The 18154-nt window shown below is 40.3% G+C and overlaps 2 protein-coding genes across 9 annotated transcripts in view; one reads left to right on the plus strand and one right to left on the minus strand.

The window, feature by feature from the left end:
- Positions 1-12620, minus strand: part of ncor1 (nuclear receptor corepressor 1) — a 111180-nt gene extending 98560 nt beyond the window's left edge. For all 8 annotated transcript variants that reach the window (XM_020485501.2, XM_031826656.1, XM_031826655.1 and 5 more), the window contains exon 1: positions 12470-12620. The gene's annotated coding sequence lies outside the window, so the exon portion shown is untranslated. The remainder of the gene's footprint in view (positions 1-12469) is intronic.
- pigl (phosphatidylinositol glycan anchor biosynthesis, class L) overlaps positions 6800-18154 on the plus strand; it is a 31045-nt gene continuing 19690 nt past the window's right edge. The window contains exons 1-2 of the mRNA XM_020485500.2: positions 6800-6806; positions 14100-14199. The gene's annotated coding sequence lies outside the window, so the exon portion shown is untranslated. The remainder of the gene's footprint in view (positions 6807-14099; positions 14200-18154) is intronic.

Here is an 18154-nt window from a genome sequence, read left to right on the forward strand (position 1 = left end):
TATTAGCCTAGTATAAAATATATATTTTAAATTAGCATAAAATATAGCTCAAAATAAAATAGTCTATTTTGCTCATCTTTATCAAGGGTGCAAATTATTTTGGACCTGACTGTATATACTGTCTGCCAGTATGCAACATAGATCAGCGGTTCCAACCTTTTCCATTCCAAGGACCACCAAATCATGCTCAAAAGCGTGAAGACCACCATTTTCAGAGTCGCAGATTTTTTTTACATAGAATATCTTGACAGTCATACTGAGAGTAAATTTTATCAGGGAATGTTATAGATTAATTCCAAATTGAGCAAATTGAGAAGCAGCTGCTGAAAAAAATTAGCTCCTACAAATATTGAAATTTACATGTTTTTAGAGTGAAGTACATTGGAAGAAAGCTAAAAAAAACTGCAAGACTGAATTGGAGGCAAAACAAGCAACAATCAAAGAAGATAGGCTTTGGAAAAGTAACTATTTTTCATAAAATTGTACAGTTATCTTAGCTAGCTGAATTGTTTACCAGTTGCTAAGCAGTTGCTAGGGATTCTCCTGGAAGAAGCTAGCTAGCTAACAAAGAACATCTAGTTAACAGAAGAAAAGAAAGACAAAATAAAGAGTGAAGAAAAAGGACATCAGTGAAACAGTCCTCTAAAAGACACAAGAGACAATAGTACAAGAAACAACACTTCTATTGCGTTTATATTCTATGGTTTCCAAGATGGCGTAGCAGTCAGACGTCCTTTGTCCTCGTCTTGTCCCGTGTATATGTTTCCTATCTTTTTACATATTTTTTCGAAAAACTCAACATCAAAACACTCTCCTGCAACCCGCCTCACCAAATGTGGTGCAGATCGGTAGTTTTTTTTCCAAAAGTATTATTCACCTCGTATCCGAAATCCACAACAGAAGCTAGCCAGAAGTTAACCAGCTCACAAGCTAACGTTAGTATTCAGCTAACGACGGCTAGCGGTCATCAGCTATCCTTTAGCTCGGAAAGCTATCGCCAGTTTTGTACAACGCGATTTTCTGTCCATATCCCCGGATTCCTACAGCAAGCTCTGGACATTTACACCGGGATCTTGCAGCTAACTAGCTGCTATCCACGTGACTATTGGCTAACGTCGATTCCGGCGCAAACACCAATTATCCCGGAGCTAGCCAGCTGAAGAGTTCCATCAGCCACTCCTGGGCTACAATCACCTATCCGGACCTGTTTTACTGCCGATGTGGAGCCCTGCTAACTGCGGCCCGCTAATTGTTAGCTGTCTTGAGCATATCAGCTGCTATCTTCTTGGGCCACAATAACTAACTATTTTAACAATTGGATTGGTCCCCTCTACTACACGGAACCCACTAATCTACCGACGGAAATGCACGGGGTGGCTAAAAACAGACCATCTTCTGCTAGCTTGCTACCCATGGCTCGGCTAGCTGTGTGAATCGCCGTGACCCCAACCAACCTCACTACTCACTGGACCCTTCTGATCACTCAGCTAAGCATGCCTCTCCTCAGTGTCAATATGCCTTGTCCATTGCAGTTCTGGTTAGTGTTTATTGGCTAATTTCACTGTAGAGCCTCTAACCCTGCTCATTATACCTTATACAACCCTTCAGTTCCACCACTCACACATGCGATGACATCACCTGGTTTCAATTATGTTTATAGAGACAATATCTCTCATTATCACTCAATGCCTAGGTTTACCTCCACTGTATTCACATCCTACCATACCTTTGTCTGTACACTATACCTTGAATTTATTTTAATCGCCCCCAGAAACCTGCTCCTTTTACTCTTTGTTCCGGGCGTCCAACACGTCCAATTCTCATGGCTTTTAGCAGTACCCTTATCCTACTCCTCCTCTGTGCCTCTGGCGATGTAGAGGTGAATCCAGGCCCTGCAGTGCCAAGCTCCACTCCTATTCCCCAGGCGCTCTCTTTTGATGACTTCTGTAACCGTAAAAGCCCTGGTTTCATGCATGTTAACATTAGAAGCCTCCTCCCTAAGATTGTGCTAAAGCAGTGAATAAAACACTCTGCCAACCCGGATGTCTTAGCCGTGTCTGAATCCTGGCTTAGGAAGACCACCAATAACTCTGAAATCCCCAACTATAACATTTTCAGACTAGATAGAATGGCCAAAGGGGGCGGTGCTGCAATCTACTGCAGAGATAGCCTGCGGAGTTCTGTCCTACTATCCAGGTCTGTGCCCAAACAACTACTTTTAAAACTCCACCTCTTTAAAAACAAGTCTCTCACTGTTGCCACCTGCTATAGACCACCCTCTGCCCCCAGCTGTGCTCTGGATACCATATGTGAACTGAATGCCCCCCATTTATCATCAGAGCTCGTGCTGTTAGGTGACCTAAACTGTGACATGCTTTTAACACCCCGGCCATCCTACAATCTAAGCTTGATGCCCTCAATCTTACACAAATTATCAATGAACCTACAAGGAACAACCCCAAAGCCGTAAACACGGGCACCCTCATATATATCATCATAACCAACTTGCCCTCTAAAGACACCTCTGCTGTTTTCAACCAAGATCTCAGCGATCACTGACTAATTGACTGCATCCGTAATGGGTCAGCGGTCAAAAAACATCCACTCATTACTATCAAACGCTCCTTGAAACACTCCCTGAAACACAGCCCCACTTCTAATTGACCTGGCCAGGGTATCCTGGAAGGATATTGACCTCATCCCGTCAGTAGAGGATGCCTGGTTATTTATTTTAAATGCCTTCCTCGCCATCTTAAATAAGCATGCCCCATTCAAGAAATATACAAACAGGAACAGATATAGCCCTTGGTTCTCTCCAGACCTGACTGACCTTAACCAACACAAAAACATCCGCTCGCGTTCTGCATTAACATCGAACAGCCCCCGTGATATGCAACTTTTTAGGGAAGTTAGAAACCAATATTTACAGGCAGTTAGAAAAGCCAAGGCTAGATTTTAAGCAGAAATTTGCATCCTGCAACACAAACTCAAAAAAGTTCTGGGACGTGGAGAATAAGAGCACCTCCTCCCAGCTGCCCACTACACTGAGGATAGGAAACTCTGTCACCGCCAATAAATCCACTATAATTGAGAATTTCAATAAGGATTTTTTCAAAGGGGGGGGGACACTCTTAACCCAAACTGCTACAGACCTATACCTATCCTACCCTGCCTTTCTAAGGTCTTCGAAAGCCAAGTTAACAAACAGATCACAGACCATTTCGAATCCCACCGTACCTTCTCCGCTATGCAATCTGGTTTCAGAGCTGGTCATGGGTGCACTTAAGCCACGCTCAAGGTTCTAAACGATATCTTAACCTCCATCGATAAGAAACAATACTGTGCAGCCGTATTCATTGACCTGAATTCGACCCTGTCAATCACCACATTCTTATCGGCAGACTCAACAGCCTTGGTTTTTCAAATGATTGCCTCGCCTGGTTTACCAACTACTTCTCAGACAGAGTTCAGTGTGTCAAACCTGAGGGCCTGTTGTCCGGGCCTCTGACAGTCTCTATGGGGGTGCCCCATGGTTCAATACTTGGGCCGACTCTCTTCTCTGTATATATCAATTATGTCGCTCTTGCTGCTGGTGAGTCTCTGATCCACCTCTACACAGATGACACCATTCTGTATACTTCTGGTCCTTCTTTGGACACTGTGTTAACAACCCTCCAGATGAGCTTCAATGCCATACAACTCTCCTTCCATGGCCTCCAACTGCTCTTAAATACAAGTAAAAACTAAATGCATCCTCTTCAACCGATCGCTGCCTGCACCTGCCCGCCCGTCCAGCATCACTACTCCTCTCCAACTGGAAACACTTATCTCCCTCACTAGCTTTAACTTCTTATGGCTGGGGAGCAGTATTGAGTAGCTTGGATGAATAAGGTGCCCAAAGTAAACTCCCTGCAACTCAGGCCAAGAAGAATATTATGCATATGCATATTATTAGTAGATTTGGATAGAAAACACTCTGAAGTTCCTAAAACTGTTTGAATTATGTCTGTGAGTATAACAGAACTCATATGGCTGGCAAAAAGCTGAGACAAAATCCAACCGGGAAGTGTGAAATCTGAGGTTTGTAGTTTTTCAACTCTTTGCCTATCCAAGACTGTGTAAATTTGGTCCGATTGCTCTACCTAAGGCTTCCACTAGATGTCAACAGTCTTTAGAACCTTGTTTGAGGCTTCTACTGTGGAGGAGGAGAGAATGAGAGCTGCTTCAACCAGAGGTCTGGTATCAAGGCCATAAGCTCAGTGAGGCATGCACACGTGAGAGGTAGCTGCTTTCCATTGCATTTCAAAAGACAAAGGAATTCTCCGGTTGAAACATTATTGAAGATTTATGTTAAAAACATCCTAAAGATTTATTCTATACATTGTTTGACATGTTTCTACGAAATGTAACGGATCTTTTTTACTTTTCGTTTGGCCAAACAAAAATGAGGTATTTGGACATAAATTATGGACTTTATCGAACAAAACAAACATTTATTGTGGAACTGGCATTCCTGGGAGTGCATTCTGATGAAGATCATCAAAGGTAAGTGAATATTTATAATGCTATTTCTGACTTCTGTTGACTCCACAACATGGCGGGTATCTGTATGGCTTGTTTTTGTGTCTGAGCGCCATACTCAGATTATTGCATGGTGTGCTTTTTCCGTTGTTTTTTAAAAATCTGACATAGCGGTTGCATTAAGAAGAAGTTTTTCTAAAGTTCCATGCATAACCCTTGTATCTTTTATCAATCCCGTTAGCGGGATCTAAGCCTTAAGAAGTTAAGCACCAGCTTTCAGAGCAGCTCACAAATCACTGCACCTGTACATAGCCCATCTATAAATAGCCCAAACAACTACCTCTTCCCCTACTATATTTATTTATTTTGCTCCTTTGCACCCCAGTATTTCTACTTTGCACACGCATCTGTCAAATCTACCATTCCAGTATTTTAATTGCTATATTGTTTTTACTTCGCCACCATGGCCTATTTATTGCCTTTACCTCCCTTATCTCACCTCATTTGCTCACATTGTATATAGACTTATTTTTCTACTGTATTATTGACTGTATGTTTGTTTTACTCCATGTGTAACTCTGTGTTATGTGTCAAACTGCTTTGCTTTATGTTGGCCAGGTCACAGTTGTAAATGAGAACTTGTTCTCAACTTGCCTACCTGGTTAAATAAAGGTGAAATACATTTAAAATTAAAAACACCAACACCAGTAGAAATCCACTTTTTCGAGTAGAAAGACGATGGCCAGATGTTACCCAATGCAACATCACAACCACCATAAAAATATTGAATGAGTCTTCCACTTCCCTCATTCATATCAATAAGTCATAATTTTAGTAAAAGTATGATATATTTGGACTTGAAATAACATAACTGCCCGCTTCAAGCAAATTTGTGCCAATGACGTTTCTTTTCCTATGCAATGGCATGTCAATTATTTTTAGCCTATGTTTTTTTATTTGAATGGTACCATACCACCCACCAGCATGGCATTGTTTATTATTCATAACCACCTGCAAAGTTTGCAAGTTGTGACTGCTGAGCTAAATAATAGAATCTTTGGATACAGCAAAGATGGTGGATAAATTACGATGGCTCACTCAGACCATTTACCATTGAAAAGAAATTGTTGGTTCCGATCTACTTAACGGGGTGGCTCTCCCATAGACACTAATGCAATAGCAGCTGGGTCTGGTCTACTTAGTTCATTGACTTTCTTCTGTCTCTGGCTCAATGGCTGGCTAAAGCCATGGTGAAAATTAAAAGTGGTGCAAACTTATATTTTTGCACCTCCACTTTTTTACCAGCAAAATTTCATCGTCCATTGGATAATTTGTCAAGTTTCACTTATTTTTGTGCTAGTCTAAAAATAGACGGTAGAATTGAGTGATACGATTTCATTTTAGATGTCGATTAAGGTAGCCCCCAAACCTCTCTGATTCAGAGGGGTTGGGTTAAATGCGGAAGACACATTTCCGTTGAATGCATTCTGTTGGACAATAGGCATGGTTTAGGTAGGCTGCTAGTCTTTCTGAAATAATTATTTTCACTTGACTTACAGTATGCTTGTCCGAACTGAAATGGCACTCACATAGCTTTATAGAGTTTATAGAGTTTCATATACAGACACACCTTATGTGTCTATATGCATTGAGCTTGTCTGATGCTTTAAGCACTTTGTTTGATGAAATAAGAAACAAATAACTCAAGAGGGATCCAGAGATCAAGATAACCAGAAGAAGAAAATAAAAAAACCTGACCCAACCATTCTCCTGCTCCTGCAGATTCTGCCGTTACTCTCCTGAAGTTGCCGGTAATAGGCTACATAAGTAGGCTGCACACTTTCATGTGGAATGCCAATTTTTCTTACCGTTTCTACCGATCTGATTGGAAGTTATGGTTTTCATATGCACATTTTCATTTCATTTATAACGTCTTTGTGACGCAAAATCATTGTCATGTTGTTAATTAATTCTACCAACCTAAAAAGTAACTTCTATTGCCAACTATGTAAAAATTACCTACAAAAAGCCAACAAATCTAAACATTGCAGCCTGCAGGTAGAACATATCCTGATAAAAATAGATATCCTATAAATCACATTGGCTATGCATGGCCTGTCTGCAACAAACTTGAAACAAATATTAACTTGGGTCCAGCCTGAAGCTTGAGCTAGCAAACTTGCAACATTTGATAAAATATTCTGGGCCGTCAGAGTTTCCTGCGCCAGTGAGCTCAGAACAGACACAGCTGTAGGCTATTTGCGCAAGGGATAACGAGTAATCAGGTAGGCCTATTTTATGTAGTTTCCACTGGATCAAAGCATTACGTTTTTCCCTTTCATGCAGAGTGGATATCTAAATGGGGAGAGCTGGAAAGATTTTTCAAATAAATTAAGGAACTATTGTCATTCTCAATGGTTGTAAAAACAGACTTAGTGTGCTTTCTGTTTAAGGAGAAGAAAACATTACATTCAGAGGCTCCACAGCTCAATAGTGGTTGTGCGTTAAGCCAATCAGATCCGCAAATGTGCACATTTATATGCCTCCATTTGCAGGCAGGCCAGGTAGCCTATAGGCCTTTCTAAGCATAAATTAGGTGTGTGATATTACTCAACATTGATTGGAGCACTCCAAACAAAAAGACAATGACTAAATTGAAAAAAAAAAAAAAAAAAAAAAAAGGCTATGAAATAAACCAAAACTTGTTTCACACAAGTGAAGCATAGGTTGTGCACTCTGCGAGTAATGTTTCCAGTCCGACAATGAGAATGGTAAAAGACTAATAATAATATATTGAATGCATTAATAGAAATGACCGTAACCAAACAAACATTGGAAATGAGAAATTATAGGAATTAACAGCAAATGTACTACAGTGGAAGTCAGAAGTCTACATACACTTAGGTTGGAATCATTAAAACTTGTTTTTCAACCACTCCACAAATTTCTTGTTAATGAACTATAGTTTTGGCAAGTCGGTTAGGACCTCTACTTTGTACATGACACAAGTCACTTTTCCATCAATTGTTTACAGACTTATAATTCAATGTATCACAATTCCAGTCAGTCAAGAGGGTTACATACACTAAGTTGACTGTGCCTTTAAACAGCTTGGAAAATTCCAGAAAATGATGACATGGCTTTAGAAGCTTCTGATAGGCTAATTAACATAATTTGAGTCAATTGGAGGTGTATGTATTTCAAGGCCTACCTTCAAACTCAGTGCCTCTTTGCTTGTCATTATGGGAAAATCAAAAGAAATCAGCCAAGACTTCAGAAAATAAAAAAATTATAGATCTCCACAAGTCTGGTTCATCCTTGGGGGCAATTTCCAAGCGCCTGAAGGTACCACGTTCATCTGTACAAACAATAGTACGCAGGTATAAGCACCATGGGACCACGCAGCCGTCATACCGCTCAGGAAGGAGACGAGTTCTGTCTCCTAGAGATGAATGTACTTTGGTGCAAATCAATCCCAGAACAGCAGCAAAGGACCTTGTGAAGATGTTGGAGGAAAGAGGTACAAAAGTATCTATATCCACAGTAAAACAAGTCCTATATCGACATAACCTGAAAGGCCCCTAAGCAAGGAAGAAGCCACTGCTCCAAAACCGACAGACTACGGTTTGCAACTGCACATGGGGACAAAGATCGTACTTTTTGGAGAAATGTCCTCTGGTCTGATGAAACAAAAATAGAACTGTTTGGCCATAATGACCATCGTTATGTTTGGAGGAAAAAGGGTGAGGCTTGCAAGCCCAAAGAACACCATCCCAACCGTGAAGCATGGGGGTGGCAGCATCATGCCGTGGGGGTGCTTTGCTGCAGGAGGGACTGGTGCACTTCACAAAATAGATGGCATCATGAGGCAGGAAAATTATGTGGATATATTGAAGCAACATCTCAAGACATCAGTCAGGAAGTTATAGCTTGGTCACAAATGGGTCTTCCAAATGGACAATGACCCCAATAATATTTCAAAAGTTGTAGCAAAATGGCTTAAGGTCAACAAAGTTAAGGTATTGGAGTGGCCATCACAAAGCCCTGACCACAATCCTATAGAAAATGTGTGGGCAGAACTGAAAAAGCGTGTGCGAGCAAGGAGGCCTACAAACCTGACTCAGTTACACCAGCTCAATGGGCCAAAATTCACCCAACGTATTGTGGGAGGCTTGTGGAAGGCTACCCGAAACATTTGACCCAAGTTAAACAATTTAAAGGCAATGCTACCATAAACTCAATTAGTATATGTAAACTTCTGACCCACTGGGAATGTGATGAAAGAAAGAAATAATTCTCTCTACTATTATTCTGACATTTCACATTCTTAAAATAAAGTGGTGATCCTAACTAACCTAAGACAGGGAATTTTTACTAGGATTAAATGTCAGGAATTGTGAAAGCGTTTAAATATATTTGGCTACGGTGCATGTAAACTTCAGACTTAAACTGTATATTTAATGGGGAATTGATAGACTAACAATCAAACGCAAATAATTCACACAACGATGTTATAAAACAATAAATATGCACAAATTGGCAGAAGAGAGTGCATTCTGTTGAGAGAAGTGCATTGTGCATTTTAACCACACACCATTTTCTTCTTGGACTGTGCCATCCGCAATGGATTAGTTCACTGAGATAGGTGTCTTGTGTGCCATTAAAAATATATTTTCTACGGCCAAACAATCGATTAATTGGGGTCAGCACTTTCATTAGCTCGCTAAGGTTAGCATGAAAGCTAGTTACACTGGCAGCTGGCAGTCAGTGCCAGGTGTGTTTCTCTGCTACATGTGGAAATCACAACGTTCCCACACCCAATTTCTGAATAGATATTAGCAGCCTGTGTCAATCTCCGATGTGTAACCTGAGGCTGCATTCATTGTAACTGGGGATTTTAACAAGGCTAATCTGAAAACAAGACTCCCAAAATTGTATCAGCATATCAATTGCGCAACCAGGGCTGGTAAAACCTTGGATCATTGCTATTCTAACTTCCGACGCATATAAAGCCCTCCCTTAAAAATGTAGCTGACCACCTGCAGTGACCCCGTGGACCACAGGTTGAAAATCACTAGCATAGACAAGCATCCATCAATGGCCTATATATCTGTCTGGACGGAAGGGTAGCAGTGTTGTAGGAGGCTGCTGCAAGGGTCAAGCCCAAAGTATTAACAGAGGGGCTCTCTGGAGCAAACCTCATTGTAGAGGGCAAACCTCCTTGTCCAATAAAAAGAGCACACTACAAACAAAACATTTTGAATTGCCATGCTTTAATGTACACTACCGTTCAAAAGTTTGGGGTCAGTTAGAAATGCCCTTGGTTTTGAAAGAAAAGCTAATGTTCTTGTCCATTAAAATAACATCAAATTGTTCTGAAATACAGTGTAGACATTGTTAATGGGCAAAAGAACACAGACACCGGACAGGCCAGCATCCTGGAGTCGTCCCTTTACTGTTGAGACTGGTGTTTTGCGGGTACTATTTAATGAAGCTGCCAGTTGAGGACTTGTGAGGTGTCTGTTTCTCAAACTAGACACTCTAATGTACTTGTCCTCTTGCTCAGTTGTGCACCTGGGCCTCCCATTCCTCTTTCTATTCAGGTTAGAGGCAGTTTGCGCTATTCTGTGAAGGGAGTAGTACACAGCGTTGTACGGGAGCTTCAGTTTCTGGAATATCCTTCATTTCTCAGAACAAGAATAGCCTGACGAGTTTCAGAAGAAAGTTATTTGTTTCTGGACATTTTATGCCTGTTATCGAACCCACAAATCCTGATGCTCCAGATACTCAGTTTGTCTAAAGGACAGTTTTATTGCTTCTTTAATCAGTACAAAAATGTTCAGCTGTGCTAACATAATTGCAAAGGGGTTTTCTAATGATCAGTTATCCTTTTAAAATGGCAAACTTGGATTAGCTAACACAACGTGGCATTGGAACACAGGAGTGATGGTTGTTGATAATGGGCCTCTGTAGATATTCAATTTAACCAAACAAAACAAAAAAAAAATCTGTCATTCCCAGCTACAATAGTCATTAAGAACTTTAACAAAGTCTACACTGTATTTCTGATCAATTTTATATTATTTGAAAAATGGACAAAAAAAAGTGATTTTCATTCAAAAACAAGGACATTTGTAAGTGACCCCAAACTTTTGAACAGTAGTGGAATTTAGAAAAACTCCTTACACCGAAGGTCCCCATCTTCCTTTTCGGAGTTACACTAATGCAGATGACAGCCTGTACAGATTAAATTTGAGAGGGAAAGCCTGAATGTTTATCTGATGTCCTCTGAAATCTAGGATTTGTCAAAAACATCTGTTACACAGGTGTCATCCAGACAGACATGGCAAAGACAAGAATGACAAGACACATTTTGTTGTCAGGATTAATGTGTCAGACAAATCCTGAACTGCTGTGCATCTCTAATGTCATGCTGCTTCCCTAAAAAAAATAGACGATTCTTGAAGGGAACCAAATCGCCACAGTTGCTCTCTAAAGTTGCAGTTGCCTATGAGCTTTTCCTTCAAATGCATAAACAATAAATTGGCATAAAATATCCTGCAGAAACACTGATTTCATACTTGAAATTACACATTACCTAGACTATGATGAAACAGGGATCCTCAAATCCACCCCTCTTATGATTGTGAACAATCTCTGATACAATTTGGATATAGGCTACAGAAACCAAAATGCACTAGCGGCATGTACAAGGTAAGGTGGCAGCTTTCCCCAGTGCGTTTTTGATGCTTGCTCTACATGCCCACAAGGATGGCACAATAATTATCTTCCATCAGGCTATGCCATCTTCCTGCCAAGAATTTAGCAACAGATAAAACCTAAGGCAGTGCAACGTCACAACCACCAATAAGAATATTGAATGAGTCTCTTCCACTTCCCTCATTCCTATATTTTTTTACATAAAATGTAACGTTCGATAAAATAGTAAAACTGACAACCAATGAGGCCATATTATCGGAGACGATGAGACAGGTCAAGTGTGCACTTCATAAATAAACTGGATGATCTGAGTCTGCATCTTTAGGCCAGCTGACATTAGAGGACTTGGTTCACATTCTACTCAATACGGAGTTGCTCATCAATACAGAACATATCTAATACGACTCTTATTATCGTTTAGTACCAGTTTGTTGACAGACAGGACCAGATGTTGAATTGTAGTTGCAAGGAAAAAACGTATTGTTCAGGCTGAATAAATAACAAGCACTGATTGCAACAAACCACACTGAATATGATATTAGAGCAATGTATTGACTAAACATGCTGTCTCCGTGAAAGATTCAAATAGTTACTTTTGTGTTTGTTGGTGAGGCTGGTTATAGAGATGTTTACAATTACTAGCTAGTTTGTAATCATGTTAGCGAGCTAACTTACATGACATGATTGCCTAGCTAGCTAGTTTGCGCATAACGTTTACGTTACAAGCTAGAAATATAACCTTCACATCATCTCTGAAAATCAATTATTAACTACGATTGATCTAGTTCATTTTCAAGAAGATTACAGCAGCAAACATTAGTAGCAACTTGGCATAGGCAATGCTCGCTGCAGTCTCTGCCTGGTGCTTTTTGGCATGTTAGCTTACATGCTAGCTAGCTTACAATATCGATAGCTTGTTGCTGAATTTAAGGATATGTGCGTTTCATTTTTGTTTAAATTAACGGTAGCCTTCATTTGGCATAAATATGTAAATGCAGCATACTTGACCCGTTATAAAGTACATAAAAACATCGCATACCGTAAAACAACATTATGTTGTTGGCTACAATATTTCACCTATGAATTCTCAACCAAGCCGCCATCTTGCAAAGGGTAATTCGCACCCTATAGTACAGTACGCTAAAGTGGCAGCTAAGCGTAACCCAAAGTTCTGCTATATTTTCAAAACATGTAACTTCTGTGCACATACAAAGAGATAGGTACTCACCTCACATTCGGAAAAAATACCCTGTAAGAAGTCAAATGGGGTCTTATAGGGCAGATGCTTGTAAATCCGCTGTTGACAGACTGTGGAAGAGTGTTGTAGACAGAAGGCTGCACCACAGAGTTTGGCTGCACCACATTTGATTTGTCTAGTATCGATGTCCTGGCAGGATTGTGTAAATTCTTACATTTAAGAAAATACAGGACTTTCATGAAGCATATTTTTTGTGAGTGTTAAAGATATTTTAAAATAGTGATTAGCATTCAAATCATCGTTTTCCAAACTAGGTGATTTTTAAAAAAGTATTTATTTTTATTATACCAAAGAGGATAATGTTGTGTAACGTTCAAACCATCCCCACAGGCGAACCAAAGTTCCATAGTGGCTCCCTCCTGAGACAAAAACTGCTTGTTGAACCCCCAAAATACAAGTAATAATGTGTCCACCGTTTAGATAAAAACAAAAAACATGATTTTAATAAGATAAATGATCTGTTGGTTGTTTCACGTTACCTTACTTGCACCTTTAACGGAGTTGTCAACAAACGGATGCATCCAACAGAAAAGGGGCAACTTTCATATGCCTATTTAACGTTATCATTAGAACATTTCTGAATTTCATATCAAATGGATATTCGTTTATTTACGGCAATTTTCTGTGAGTTTTTTGTAGATAGATATGATATATTGTCAGGGTATTAAAATGTTACGTTCCAGAAACAGGAAATACTGCAGAATATGTCACTTTTGTAGCGGAACCTTTGATAAAGGAAACTTTGTGAAAATACGGAATGTTTATAACATCGGTAAAAATAAAATAAAATAAAAAGAATGCATATTTTACTTGTACTTTTTGGCGCAATTGTTTCCTACTTCTTTTGGATACAATACATTTACTATCGGCAGAATTCAGCAAAGTCACGTAAACATTGGTTGCGATTTATGTTATGTAGAGACAAACTAATCAAATCGTCTCAAACAAGCGATTTAACTGGCGATGTTCGAGCACTCTTTTTAACCGCTCATCCGGATGACGAATGCATGTTCTTTGCACCAGCAATTTTGAGACTCGTGGAACTAAATGCATCTGTTCATTTATTGTGTTTATCTCAAGGTGGGTTTACAATGAATAACATATTTTGCGTAACCTATGTATTCCGTCCTACAACCAGGGCTAGCTTTACATCATTTTCCATGGAAAATAGTAGCCGATTAAACTCAACTATTTACGATGGAGGAGCTGAGACAGTTGTGGGTGGAATGGAACTCCGACGTCACTTAAAAGTTATAATTATTTATTTATTTTTTAAATACTGATTTCAGCACAAAAGGAATAGCCCGCAATTACACACGACATTGTGAAGTTGAGTTTAGTCGTCTAGGAAAATAGCAATACGCTGCAGCACCAATTTGTCTGTATAGCTAGGTCTCCCATTTTCTATTCTGATCATTTGTTCAAAAACAATGGTTTGTTCAGCCCTATTTAATTCATGCTTGACACAAGAAAAGAGTAACGGCTTACTAGAGCCAAGTATTGTAATAGTTATAAAACGAAGTGTTAATTACTTTTTTTATAGCCATGTGGCAATTCCTTTACATGACAACATATTACTTTTCGCCAAATAATCACTTAGGCAATTACTACAATCAAGGGTTCCAGCGTCGAGAAGAGCTTCTAGACAGCTGTGCCGTTTTGGGAATACCAGCCTCCCAAGTCACTATACACGACTGCAAGTAAGTAGTTTCTGCCAGCAAGTAAGCAATCTTCAGCACAATTATCATTCTGCAGCAGGCTTACTACACCTGTTAGGTGCTGCTAGGTTATTCCAGTAGCAATGAGGCCCTTAAAATGTATTTTCTTTAACTATTGATGGCATGGATATACATTACCCATGTTGTGTTTGGGATGTTGGTTTAGAAGGGAATCTGTTTTAAATAAGAAGTGCCTGCTTAGCATAAAATCGTATACTTAACAGAAATATAAACGCAACATGTAAGGTGTTTTTTCATGAGCAGGAAATAAAAGATACTAGACATTTTCCATACACACAAAAATCATATTTCTAACATTGTGCACAAATGTGTTTGCATCTCTGTTAGTGGGAATTTCTCATTTGCCAAGATAATCCATCCACCAAACAAGTGTGGCATATAAAGAAGCTGATTAAACAGCATGATCATTACACAGGTTCACCTGGGGACAATAAAATGGCACTCTAAAATGTGCAGTTTTGTCACACAACACAATGCCACAGATGTCTCAAGTTGAGGGAGTGTGCAATTGGCATGCTGACTGCAGATATGTCCACCAGAGCTTTTTCCAGAGAATTTGATGTTAATTTTTCTACCATAAGCTGCCTCCAACGGCATTTTACAATGTTTGGCAGTACGTCCAGCCGGCCTCACAATCGCAGACCACGTGAAACCACAACAGCTCAGGATCTCCAAATCCAGCTTCTTCACCTGCGAGATCGTCTGAGACCAGCCACGCAGACAGCTAATAAAACTGGGTTTGCACAACTGAAGAATTTATGCACAAACTGTCAAAAACCGTCTCAGGGAAACTCATATGTGTGCTTGTCATCCTCAACAGGGTCTTGAACTTGACTGTATTTCCGAGACGTAACCAACTTCAGTGAGAAATTGCTCACCTTCGATGGCCACTGGCACGCTGGAAAAGTGTGCTCTTTACGGATGAATCCCAGTTTCAACTATACCGGGCAGATGGCGGCATGTGGGCGAGCGGGTTTGCTGACTTCAGTGTTGTGAACAGAGTGCCCCATGGTTGCGGTGGGGTTAGGGTATGGGAAGGCAAAAGCTAAGGACAAAGAACACAATTGCATTTTATCGATGGCAATTTGAATGCACAGAGATACTGTGACGAGATCCTGAGGCCCATTGTCGTGCCATTCATCGGCCACCGTCACCTCATGTTTCAGCATGATAATACACAGCCCCACGTTGTAAGGATCTGTACACAATTCCAGGAAGCTGAAAATTTACTCACCAGACGTATCACCCATTAATCATGTTTGGGATGCTCTGGATCAACAGTGTCCCAGTTTATGCCAATATCCAGCAACTTCGCAGAGCCACTGAAGAGGAGTGGGACAACATTCTATAAGCCACAATCAACAGCCTGATCAACCCTATGCGAAGGAGATGAGGCAAATGGTGGTCACACCAGATACTGACTGATTTTCTGATCCACGCCCCTACCTTTTTTTTTTTTTAAAGGTAACTGTGACCAACAGATGCATATCTGTATTCCCTGTCGTGAAATCCATAGATTAGGGCCTAATTTATTTATTTAAATTAACTGATTTCCTTATATGAACTGTAACTCAGTAAAATCTTTGAAATTGTTGCATGTTGTGTGTTATTTTTGTTCAGTGTAGTTAGACCGGTTAGCTGACAACGCCACTAAAACAATGTACACGCTTCAATGGGGTAAAAGGCTGTGTGTTGTGATTTGGGACGGCAGGTAGCCTAGCGGTTAGAGCGTTGGACTAGTAACCGAAAGGTTGCAAGATCGAATCCTCGAACTGACAAGGTTAAAATCTGTCGTTCTGCCCTTGAACAAGGCAGTTAACCCACTGTTCCTAGGCCGTTATTGAAAATAAGAATTTGTTCTTAACTGACTTACCTAGTTAAATAAAGGTAAGCAACAATGACAAGAAGCTGCCATGTGGGGAATCATAGCTGGCTAGTTTTATCTTGTTTTTCATACCATGTCTTGTAGAGGTGTATTGGTACAATTTATGGGGACCTCGGTTCGGTCCAACTATTGCCTATGCGCACGTTATAATGAATGTGTCTTAATTGGCACATTTCAGACTGTCCTTTTGTGAGGCGCAGCTAGGAACTACTTCTGTATGATGGCAAGTGGTGGGGTCGAAAAACGAAGAGGATTCTCCATCGTTTAAATCTCCAGTTTGGGAACATTTTGGCTTCCCAGTAGATTACAACAGTGATTGACAGATAGTTAACAGTACTATGTAGCCACTGCTCAACGAGAATAGTCTATGCAGCTGCCAACACCTCAAACGTGTTGACACATTTACAGCGGAATCAACGCAGTAGTCCTACCACCGGAAGAAGACGGAAACGCAAAAAAAAGTGCTCGATCCACATTACGAACTTTGCCCTCTCGGCACCCATTTCAGCAAACGGGTAGTACCCGCTCTATATATGCAAACTAAATCTGAAGTTGTCAATGCACCCTGTGTTGGGTTTAGGCTACTACAGATGGATGGACCTTCAGGGCTTACAGAGAGGTACTTAGTGGCAGCCCATCAACTTATTCCTGAGTGGGAGATGAGAAGTAATGTGCCACAGACACGCCCCCTTTATGAGAGTCACACAATTGCGCATCTTTTTCTCTTTGTAAAAAAGCATAGCAATGTCTGAGCCATGTTTCTATATTGATTTCACATGCATATTGCACTTTATTTTAGTGTTGTTGAGTAATCATGCATTTTCATTTTAAGAAAATACAAGCGGTTATTCCTGATTTGTGCTCTCTTCAGGCATTATATGATCATGGAATACCATCAGGAATACCAACACATTTTCTTAAATAAACAAAAATGACCACATTAACTTTTGCCATTTAATTTTCCCGATGTACTGAACCGAACCGTGACCCCAAAACCACAATACGTACCCAACCGTGGGGTTGGTGAACTGTTACACCCCTAATGTTTTGATTGATGTCACGTCTATGCTAATATGGCAAGAAGTCGCTAGCCAACTAACCAACTGTAATGGCGTATTTGAGAGACAAGTACTCATTGTGCAAATATATTTGTTTTCAATAAACATTGGAGGCTAAATATAGTTTATCTTGTCAACAATCTAAGCCAACCCTGTGTTTTTTGCCCCATTGTTGCGCACACGCCAATTTTGTTGCTAAACAACCAACCCATGTATAAGCAACCTTGTCAGAACAGTCAACTGATGGTCAATTTATTAAGCCTAACCCATAATGAGATTTTTGAAGTGACGGGCTGATGGTGAAAAGTGAAAACAAACATGAAGAAGCAGTGTGTGGTGCAGTGCACTACCTCCAGCCAGCCCAGGACTCTGAACCCAACATGCCTGCCCATTCTTAGCACATCAAGCTGACCCCCCCCCCCCCCCCCCCAGTGTCTGTCAGAACAAACAGTAAACCAGCCACAAATCAAACTCCTCCTTTCTTACCATGACAGAGCCTAGTCAGCCTGGCCTGACGTATTGGCCTACTCTGTCATTAGGGGCCATAAACGATTAGGCCCCAGAGGCATTGAGAGGTCGGCCCCTGTTGGACATACTCTCTCTCTGCCCTCTGAAATCTTACCAGGCCTGCAATGTGATATGAGATTTTGGCCACCATTTCTTTTCAGCAATTAGTTATGTGACTAATTGGTGAATATTAAGACTTATGTTGTGAGTGACTTAGACCTAAGTGATAAACCAATTTTACTGTTTAGTGCTCTTTAAAAGTCGGTGCTTCTTGATATGGAAATGTTATGAGGATTTGAGATGTAGTCCCTGCTATATTCTTATCAATTATGTCATATATATATATATTAGTGCATTCGGAAAATATTCAGACCCCTTGACTTTTTCCACATTGTGTTACGTTACAGCCCCCCTCATCAACCTACACACAATAGCCCATAATGACAAAGAAAAACTGCTTTTTAGA

Source organism: Oncorhynchus kisutch, linkage group LG6 (assembly GCF_002021735.2).
Source record: "Oncorhynchus kisutch isolate 150728-3 linkage group LG6, Okis_V2, whole genome shotgun sequence".
NCBI lineage: Eukaryota > Metazoa > Chordata > Actinopteri > Salmoniformes > Salmonidae > Oncorhynchus > Oncorhynchus kisutch.